The sequence below is a fragment of the Ambystoma mexicanum genome, chromosome 6q, assembly GCF_040938575.1.
Source record: "Ambystoma mexicanum isolate Mex_15411 chromosome 6q, UKY_AmexF1_1, whole genome shotgun sequence".
Lineage (NCBI taxonomy): Eukaryota > Metazoa > Chordata > Amphibia > Caudata > Ambystomatidae > Ambystoma > Ambystoma mexicanum.
In genome coordinates this window covers 542,831,437-542,839,665 of record NC_090937.1, presented here as the reverse complement: position 1 = coordinate 542,839,665, position 8,229 = coordinate 542,831,437, and positions in this window count along the sequence as shown.

Here is an 8,229-nt window from a genome sequence, read left to right as displayed (position 1 = left end):
CAGTGATAAATCCGGTGGCAGTCAAGTTAGCCTTACCACCAAGCTTGCAAATTAATTTGGTGTTCCATGTGTCACTTGTAAAACCTGTACAACCAGGAACCCGAGTTTTAGCACCACCAAAACCTGTTCTAGTTGATGGAGAGCTTGAATTTGAAGTTAAAAACATCCTGGATTCAAAACGTACCAGATCTAAGCTATACTATTTAGTGGACTGGAAAGGGTACGGGCCTCCAGACAGAACTTGGGATCCAAGTGAACATATTCACGCACCACGTCTGATTAAGAGGTTTCACCTGGATAACCCCACCAAACCCGGACGGACAGGAAGGATACCATGAGAGGGGCCTTGGGGGGAGCGCTGTCATGACCACTATGAGAGGGCACAAGTTGTGCCACAAGCAGGCTCCCACCAGAACCCTGAGGGCCTTAAAACCACTGCAAAAGGGCCCCTGGAGCCAGTCCTGGCACATTTGGCACCAGGCTCATATGTAGGAAGGATGGGCTGTTCAAAATAGGTCCCATTTATGAACATGGGCCTTTAAATTCAACATGGAAGCTCCCCCACAGTCTAGTTCTGAGAACCAAGCCATGCGGTATAGTGTTTTGGGTGTGGCAGGCCTGGAACTACTTTCCCTGGTACTACTTTACCTGGGCTATATACACCACACCCTGACTGCAGAACATGCTCTGTGTTATTCTGCAACTAGCAGCGTGACGCTCACCGTGTCCAGCTCCTGGCCTTCAGCATCTTCCTGTAATCCTGCAAGAACATGAACAAGATTATTCTGTTTTACCTGAGAAAACACCATCCAGTACTCAGCATCTCAACTGGGATGCAGTGGAAACCGAGAGAAGAAGAAACATCACTCACCTGTGAGTACTAGTTTAAGGACTTCCGACGAACCGCTACCCCAGCTGCTGTTCGAAAATTGCAACCTGAAATAATGAGAAAGGGAAAAACAATATTAGAGCGGGCGTTTCCAAAACATCGAATTCCATCAGTCTTACCTGAATTCCATCGCACTACACCACGCTTCCAACCGGAGCACCACAGCAACATCTGCAAAGAAAAAGAGACATATTCAGGTTTTCTTTCAATATTAAACAACCGCACAGCGCTGTAATACCTTAACAGATTCCAGGGGCCTGTTTTTCATCGCGCTCTCATCCACTTGCAGCACCACGGCGGCCTGTGAGGAAAAGAAGAAGAAAACACAGGTTAGCTTCAAAAGACAATAAAGGTGCCACGCTTCACGCTTTCTCTTACCTAGAAACATGCCTCTCCATCCGACAAGCCAGAATCAAGACCTTTGCACCCGAAAAGAAGGAGATAAAGACTTTAACGAATTCCCACTATAAACAGAACAAAGACTTACAATTAACAAACCTACTGCCTACCAACAAATTCGGGGTCACTGCAAGCCTGGGCCCAAGGAAGGCATACTGCACCAGTGAAGCAACTTGGGCAGCTTGCCAACAAACGTCCAGCGCCCCTGCACAAGAAACGCAGGATGGATAGCTCACCATACAAATAACTAAGGTGAGAAAAGAACCAGTGGGCAGGGAATCGGTCAGAGGGAGGTGAGAGATTCACCCATTAGAGACAGTTATCACAAATCCTCCCTTCTGTGATTGCAGATTCATTATTCAGCACAGGGCAACTACGCATCCAGGGTTCCAGGTCTCAGAGCCTTCCAGACGCCCCCGTGGATATCAGCTGAGCGTAACAATAGCTCACCATTTCTCCTAATGCATACAATTCATAAGCTGCACTATAGTGTTTGTCAAGTCCTTTGGACAATATAGTAGGCATGTCTATGGGCTCACCTCTGTTTCAGTAGGGCAGATTGAAAAAAATAAATGTTTGCGTGCACTAAACGCCTTCCATAATTCTAGTCCTTATTTCGTCTTCCCATCTCAGGTACTAGCACTGCACAAATATGTGGCTGCAGTCTAAAAAAAGAGATATTCACCCAATATATAGTCACTAAATCTGGAATGGTATTCTCTCCTGAGTTCAATGTAAACGCCAGATGTATTCTTACCCATGAAGCTGGATGCCTCTGCTCGAGAATGCAGTGTCTGGGGTTTGCTATCTCCTTGGATCGTGCTGAATCAGAAGTGCGCGTGCTCTAATGGAAGGGAGCCGCGACCCTCACGCGCTCCCTGGTGGGCTTCTATGTAGTAAAGGGAACCTCACAGGATGCCGTAAACAGCGTATGTTTCTGTCCCCCATATTCGGAGTGGCCATCATGGAAAGCAAAGAGGGATTCAATTTTAATCCACATGATGTTGTCAATGGCTTGTGACACGGTCAGGTTAAGGATTACCTGTGCGCCATCTTGTATGTGCTTGTGAGTCTTTACATACTATGGCTAACTACCTGTGTGTATTAATCCAAGTCTCTGAAGCAGCTAATTCCTGATGCAACAATAATAATGATTCTTACATGCATACTGAACATATAATGAATGGAGCGGATAGTGTAAGAAATATTTTTTTTGATGAAAGAGTAATGATAAAAGAGGGATTAATCCTGGACAGTTAGTTCTGGCTAACATTGCCTTAGTGTTAATCAATCTTCAATGTGCTATTCCATCTGTGGCATTCTAATGTAGACAATGATTGCAAATTCACAAGAATTTGAATTGATGTTAACCATTTCTACCTACGCAGTAAATCATCCAATACATTTATTGTTTGTGGGTGGGCCCGTAAACATATTCCAGACTAAAGCTAATTTAACAGATGTTCCACCCTTGTTTCCAGTGTATATCCTACACAGTACTCAATTGTTCATATGTCTTCAATGTCTTAGTTATCTTATAGTCCATAGCGCCTGTCTATGTGTCATTGTTAAAGTCATCATCAGATGAAGCATTTGAGGGAAAACTCTTCATTGAGCCCCTTTTGGTTCAAAGTATCTAAGAAATGTATCCAGAATTTTTCCCTGCGTGAAAGGATGGACTGATAATCACCACCTCTATACGGTTTCTTGACAACTTCCAGAACTTAGAATTTAACCTGGGCTACTGTATGTTGGTTTTCAGTGAAGTGTCTGGCTAGAGGAGATTTTGTGTTCTTGCATCTGATATTCGATTTGTGTTCAGTGATCCTGTCTTTTAGTGGTCTTGTGGTCTGACCCACATATAGTTTGCCACAAGGGCATTTGATCACATAAATGACACCTGTTGAGATGCATGTGGCGAAATCTCTTAATTTGAATTTCTTGCCCATTTCATGGTGTCCAATGTTTTCACCTTTTATCACATTATTGCAATGCTTGCACACTAGACAGGGATAGGTGCTCTTCTTACGTGTCTTTAACAGCAATTGTTTCTCCTTTGGAGGTTTCTCAGCTCTGACCAATTTCTCTCTTAGATTTTGGCCTCTATTGAAAGCCATCATTGGTGACTTTGGAAACAGTTTATGGAGAAGTGGATCACTCTGAAGAATACTCCAATGTTTTTTGATGGTTTTCCCAACCTGGAAACTTTGTCTTGAGTTTTTGGATATATAGAGAAGTGGAGTCTCTTTGTCCTTTACTCTTGGGTTAAGTAGATGTTCTTTACTTAAATTGGATGACCTATCTTTTGCCTCCTCCAGGACTTAATGTGGATAACCTCTCCTCCCAAACTTGTCCAATAATTTAATGTATTCAACGTCAAGTCCAGCTGTATCTGAGATGATCCTCTTCAGTCTCAAGATTTGACTTTATGGTAGGCTCCCCGTCATGGATTTAGGGTGGAAGCTTGTAAAATGCAGGAGATTGTTCTCATCTGTAAGTTTGTGGTAGACGTTGGTACTGAGCTAATTATGTTTGATCTCCAGGCAAACATCAAGTATTGTCAAAGTATTATGTAGCATTGTCAAAGTTAGTAGGGACAGGAGTGTTGATAGATGTCTTTTTTCTATGTTTAGGGCCCATTTGGGTTTAGAGGTAAATGGTTCTGATGAATAATCTAGACTTTTGACTCAAAGGTTTTGGATGACAGAAGTTATGTAAATAGTGGATTTCCTGTGGGTTTAGCTCGGGTCATAGATGACAGTATCCGTGTGGGGTTTAGCAAGGGAGCTGGCCTAGATTGCGGAAGATGAGTTGACTGGTTGTCTCCTGGCGTGAAATGTTTTGCACGCTAGGCGATGCTGCAAGTACAGTTCAATCACAAGAGAATATTGGTATAATATGCCTGGAGGCCGGAAGACAGCTGTGCTTTGTTTTGTATTTTTCAGTAACAGGTTGTAGCATTGTGCGCGTGGAGTTCAATTGTTAGCAGTACCTTGTTTAGTAAATTGCTGACGACACACATAGGCTTGCACACATGACACAGAGAGCACAAAGAAGTGAGGAGCTAGCATTGGCAACTCGAGATTGGCAGACGAGGTGAACAAGTTGCAGTGCGTAGAAGGCGCATGCGCAAGATTGTGGGTGTACCTGAGGATGCGGTGACAGTGGGAAAGGGGCTGTGCAAGGAGCACACCTGATAAGTTGTACAGCCGGAAAGGCTCATAGCACATTAGCAAGTATTGCTATTACACTTTTTCCCTGAACAGCGGATTGCCTAAACCCTCGACTTGAGGTCAGGTAAGAGCAAAGAAAATGTATCAAAGGAAATGCACAGGTGACACGGCTCTACAGCACCTGTGTAAGACACTCCCACCAGAAAATATGTTAGTATATCATAGACTGGTCTAAAAGCACTGAGGGAAAGTTAACTAAACCAGGACCACATTGCAAGTTTCTCCAAAGACGTGCAGTAATCACTAGTGACACACATACAGGGTGCCTATAAGGGGAAGAAACTCACCAGCTGCGTGGCCATATTCGAACTCTGGTGCTCGTTTCAGGAGGGCAAGGGGGACGCAGAGAGGCATCACTAGATGCTGTGCCAGCAGTAGGTGCAGGCTCCTGGGGCTTCTCCCTCCGCTCCCCCACATGTCCCTCCAAGCGTAGTCTCTGATGACACAGATGAGGAGAAAGGGATGTTCCCATTACAAGAAGTAAGGGCATTACAAGAATTAAGAGCAGCAGAGGGGTATTCAAATCTGACATACAAACCACTACCCTGTACAAGGGAAGAGGGGCCGAAAGGTGCATGGCAGCCAAATACTGAACGATAAATGAGCGGTGAGGCTCAGAAGGGGGTGAATGAGGGGCTACGGAACATAGTCCTGAATGAGTGGATAGAAGGACAGATACTCCTGAAGCTGGAAGCAAGGACGGCTGGGGAAACAGAGGGGGGAAATAAGGTAATGTAAGGTCTGAAGGGGAGCAGCGAAGTGAGTAACTGGGCCAAGATAATGGAGGAAACTGACAAAAAGGAGGAAAGAGAGGAGAGTCTGGAGAGAGAGCGGATAGAGAGAGGAGGAGAGAGATTGGAGAGATAGGACAGGGAAAGGAGTAAAGAGGAGGAGAAGGAGCTGGTGCAGAGAGTAAGAGAAGAGACGATAGAAAGGGATCACAGCCAAAGATAGAGCGAGGAACGGCAGCAGCGGGACAGAAGGATAAGAGAAGTGGAAGAGATCGAGAGGTGGAGGGAAGTAGCAGAGCAGGAAAAATGCAAGTTGCTTGAGAGGGAACAGATGAAGTTGCAGATGGAAAGATTGGCAAGAGAACACACACGCCAGGAGGCTGACAGCAGGAAATAAGGGCTGTGATGACACAATGGACAGCGGATCGGGGGAATGACAGATTCGAGGTGGGCAGATGAGCAGAGCCAGGTAGCACAACCTCACGGAACAGGAGTAAAATGGAATGGGACTGACCAGGCCTAGGAGCCTGCGGAGAGGCAGCAGATAAGACTTGTGGGATATCGATATCGACATGAAACTCAACACAGGCACAACCACTAGAAGGCTGCGCTTCGTAGACAACTTTTGTAGTATTATGGGCTCAGGCTCTGACAACGAAAGACGGAACAGTGGGGACGAGAGGGGAGAACTCCACAGGGACAGATAAGGAAGACGTCAGAGTTTCATTAAATAGTAGCATTTTAAATGCACCAGAATCAAATTTGTGGTCTTCAGTCACATGGATGGATGAACTTGGACAAACATGATGAACCACACCTACCCAGAGAGGCAGAGTGTGACTCTAGTCCCCTGTATTCTCCAGGGCAAAGAACATTTCCAAGACCACGTCAAAAGGCTTAATCGATGTGCAGACCACTGAGGTGATGATAGATGATATGCTAATTGTTGGGAAACTGTGGTTCTGCCCAGCTCTACAGCACCTGGAAGTCCAGCCTGTGTGCTGCTAACGTGGGTGGAAATGGACAGACGAATGTAAGAGTGCCAACTATTTGTAGGAGGCCACATAATTAAGAGCCCTACAGTTTTTATAATCAATAGGATGTGGTGTATTTAGTGACCTTCATACTGACTTGTTTGAAGGATGGGCTTAGTAGTCCCACCTATCACTTTCTAGACTAGTATGGAATGTATACCTAGATGTTCCCCTTAAGACTATCACATTTGCCACTAGTTTTTTATAGTTTGCCACGTAGGATGATGTTAGGAAATATGTAGGTTAACGTCATCAATGATGTGTTTTTACTATATAACTCATGTTTTTTATGAAATGTATTGAGAGACCATGACATGAGACCTCTGTTGATGTCCGTTGTACTCCCTGTTTTAGATCATTGATATTAAAACAGTCAACTTTGCCAACTTCCTGAGTCCTTTTGATTATTGATGTTTGAGTATCTTCTGCATCCCCATTCATCTCAAAGTATTGCTCCCTCGTCTTAAAGGGCTGGGTCATCTGTCCCAGTTCACGTGGTAGCAGAGATCATGGTTCAAGGGCCATCGACCTAAGTAAGCTTTGGGGTCCCGTCAATATCGAATTGCCTCTGCCATTCGGCTGAAAGGACGTGAATCTCCCTGTAGATAGCGAAACAGTTTTTAAACTGAGGCTTGCAAGCGTAGCTGAGACAGGTCCCTGGGTCTGTACGAAATCCCCTCCCGACTTCTATAGGAAGCTGAACGAACAGAAAGTTGAAGCAGCTGATAAAGAGGCCTCAATCCCGAGAGCCGAAAAAGCAAATGGTGAGTAAAACAAAGTGAGGTGGCAAAATTGTGAATGGGAAGTGAGTTGAGAAAGTGATAAGGGGAAATGAGTAATGGAGGGAGGTTGGGAGTAAATACAAATCGGGATGATGAGTGACGAGTTATTAAGTAATTGACTTGAGGGGAGGAGCCAATCAATTGAGAAACTGTGAAACAAGGAATGTCGCAGTAGAGTTAGCCCAGTGTCCTGCATCATAGCACTTAACAGAAGGAGTGGTATCTAGAGTCCCATTAGCGGATGACACAGGCCACGGACTTGTCTAAAGAGAACAATTCACATCACAAACAGGGTATTTTTTAGGGGCAATGTTAAGTCTTGAGGATCGCAGACTGAGATATATGTGACCGGTCGAGTATATCAGTTTGTTTGTTTGTTTTATGTATTGCATAGATGTATATGTGGTGAAGAAATAATAGACAAGTTAAGAGACGTGAAATGGAAAACATGAGATTTAAGAGTTAATTATGTACTGATTGAATTGATGGTGTTTAGTGGATAAGTAGATTGGAGTAAAAACGTGATGCAATGGTTTTGGAGGGTTTGGAGCTGCGACGATTGGTGCACACTCATATTGTATTATTTTTCTGAAAAAGTATTTTTGCAAAGTGTAAAGGTGAGTTTTGACAGCCATATGTAATGAGTCAAAATGAAGGATATTACTCTGCTTACCCATTTATGCAAACAGTTACCAAAGAACGCACCTAAGCTTCAACAGTACAGTGCGGAATGTGTTAAGGGCATGGCAGACAAGATGTTCATGCCATGGCCACAAGTGGGATCACTTTCAAAAGCAGTTTTGCAACACATGGCAACATATTTGCACGCAGCATACACAGGAAAAAAGTTAGATAAAAGGGTAGCGAGCTTAGAGCTCTGGAAAATGCGAAGAGAAGAGCCACCTCCTGAAGACTGGATACTTGACATATGCAAAGAGGGGGATGAGGAGCCTTCTGCTCCCCTGCTGTGCCTGAAGTAAACAGCGATAGTAAGAAAGATGAAGGAGTGTACCCATTAAGAGAACTTAAGGTAGGGTACAGCAATCCAGCATCCAGAGTCACCTGTGCATAGCAGCGACGAAGGTGCTGAGAAGATTCCCAAAAGAGAGGTAATCTCTAAAGTCCTGAGTCACAAAGAGAGACGGGACAAGGAGAGAAGTG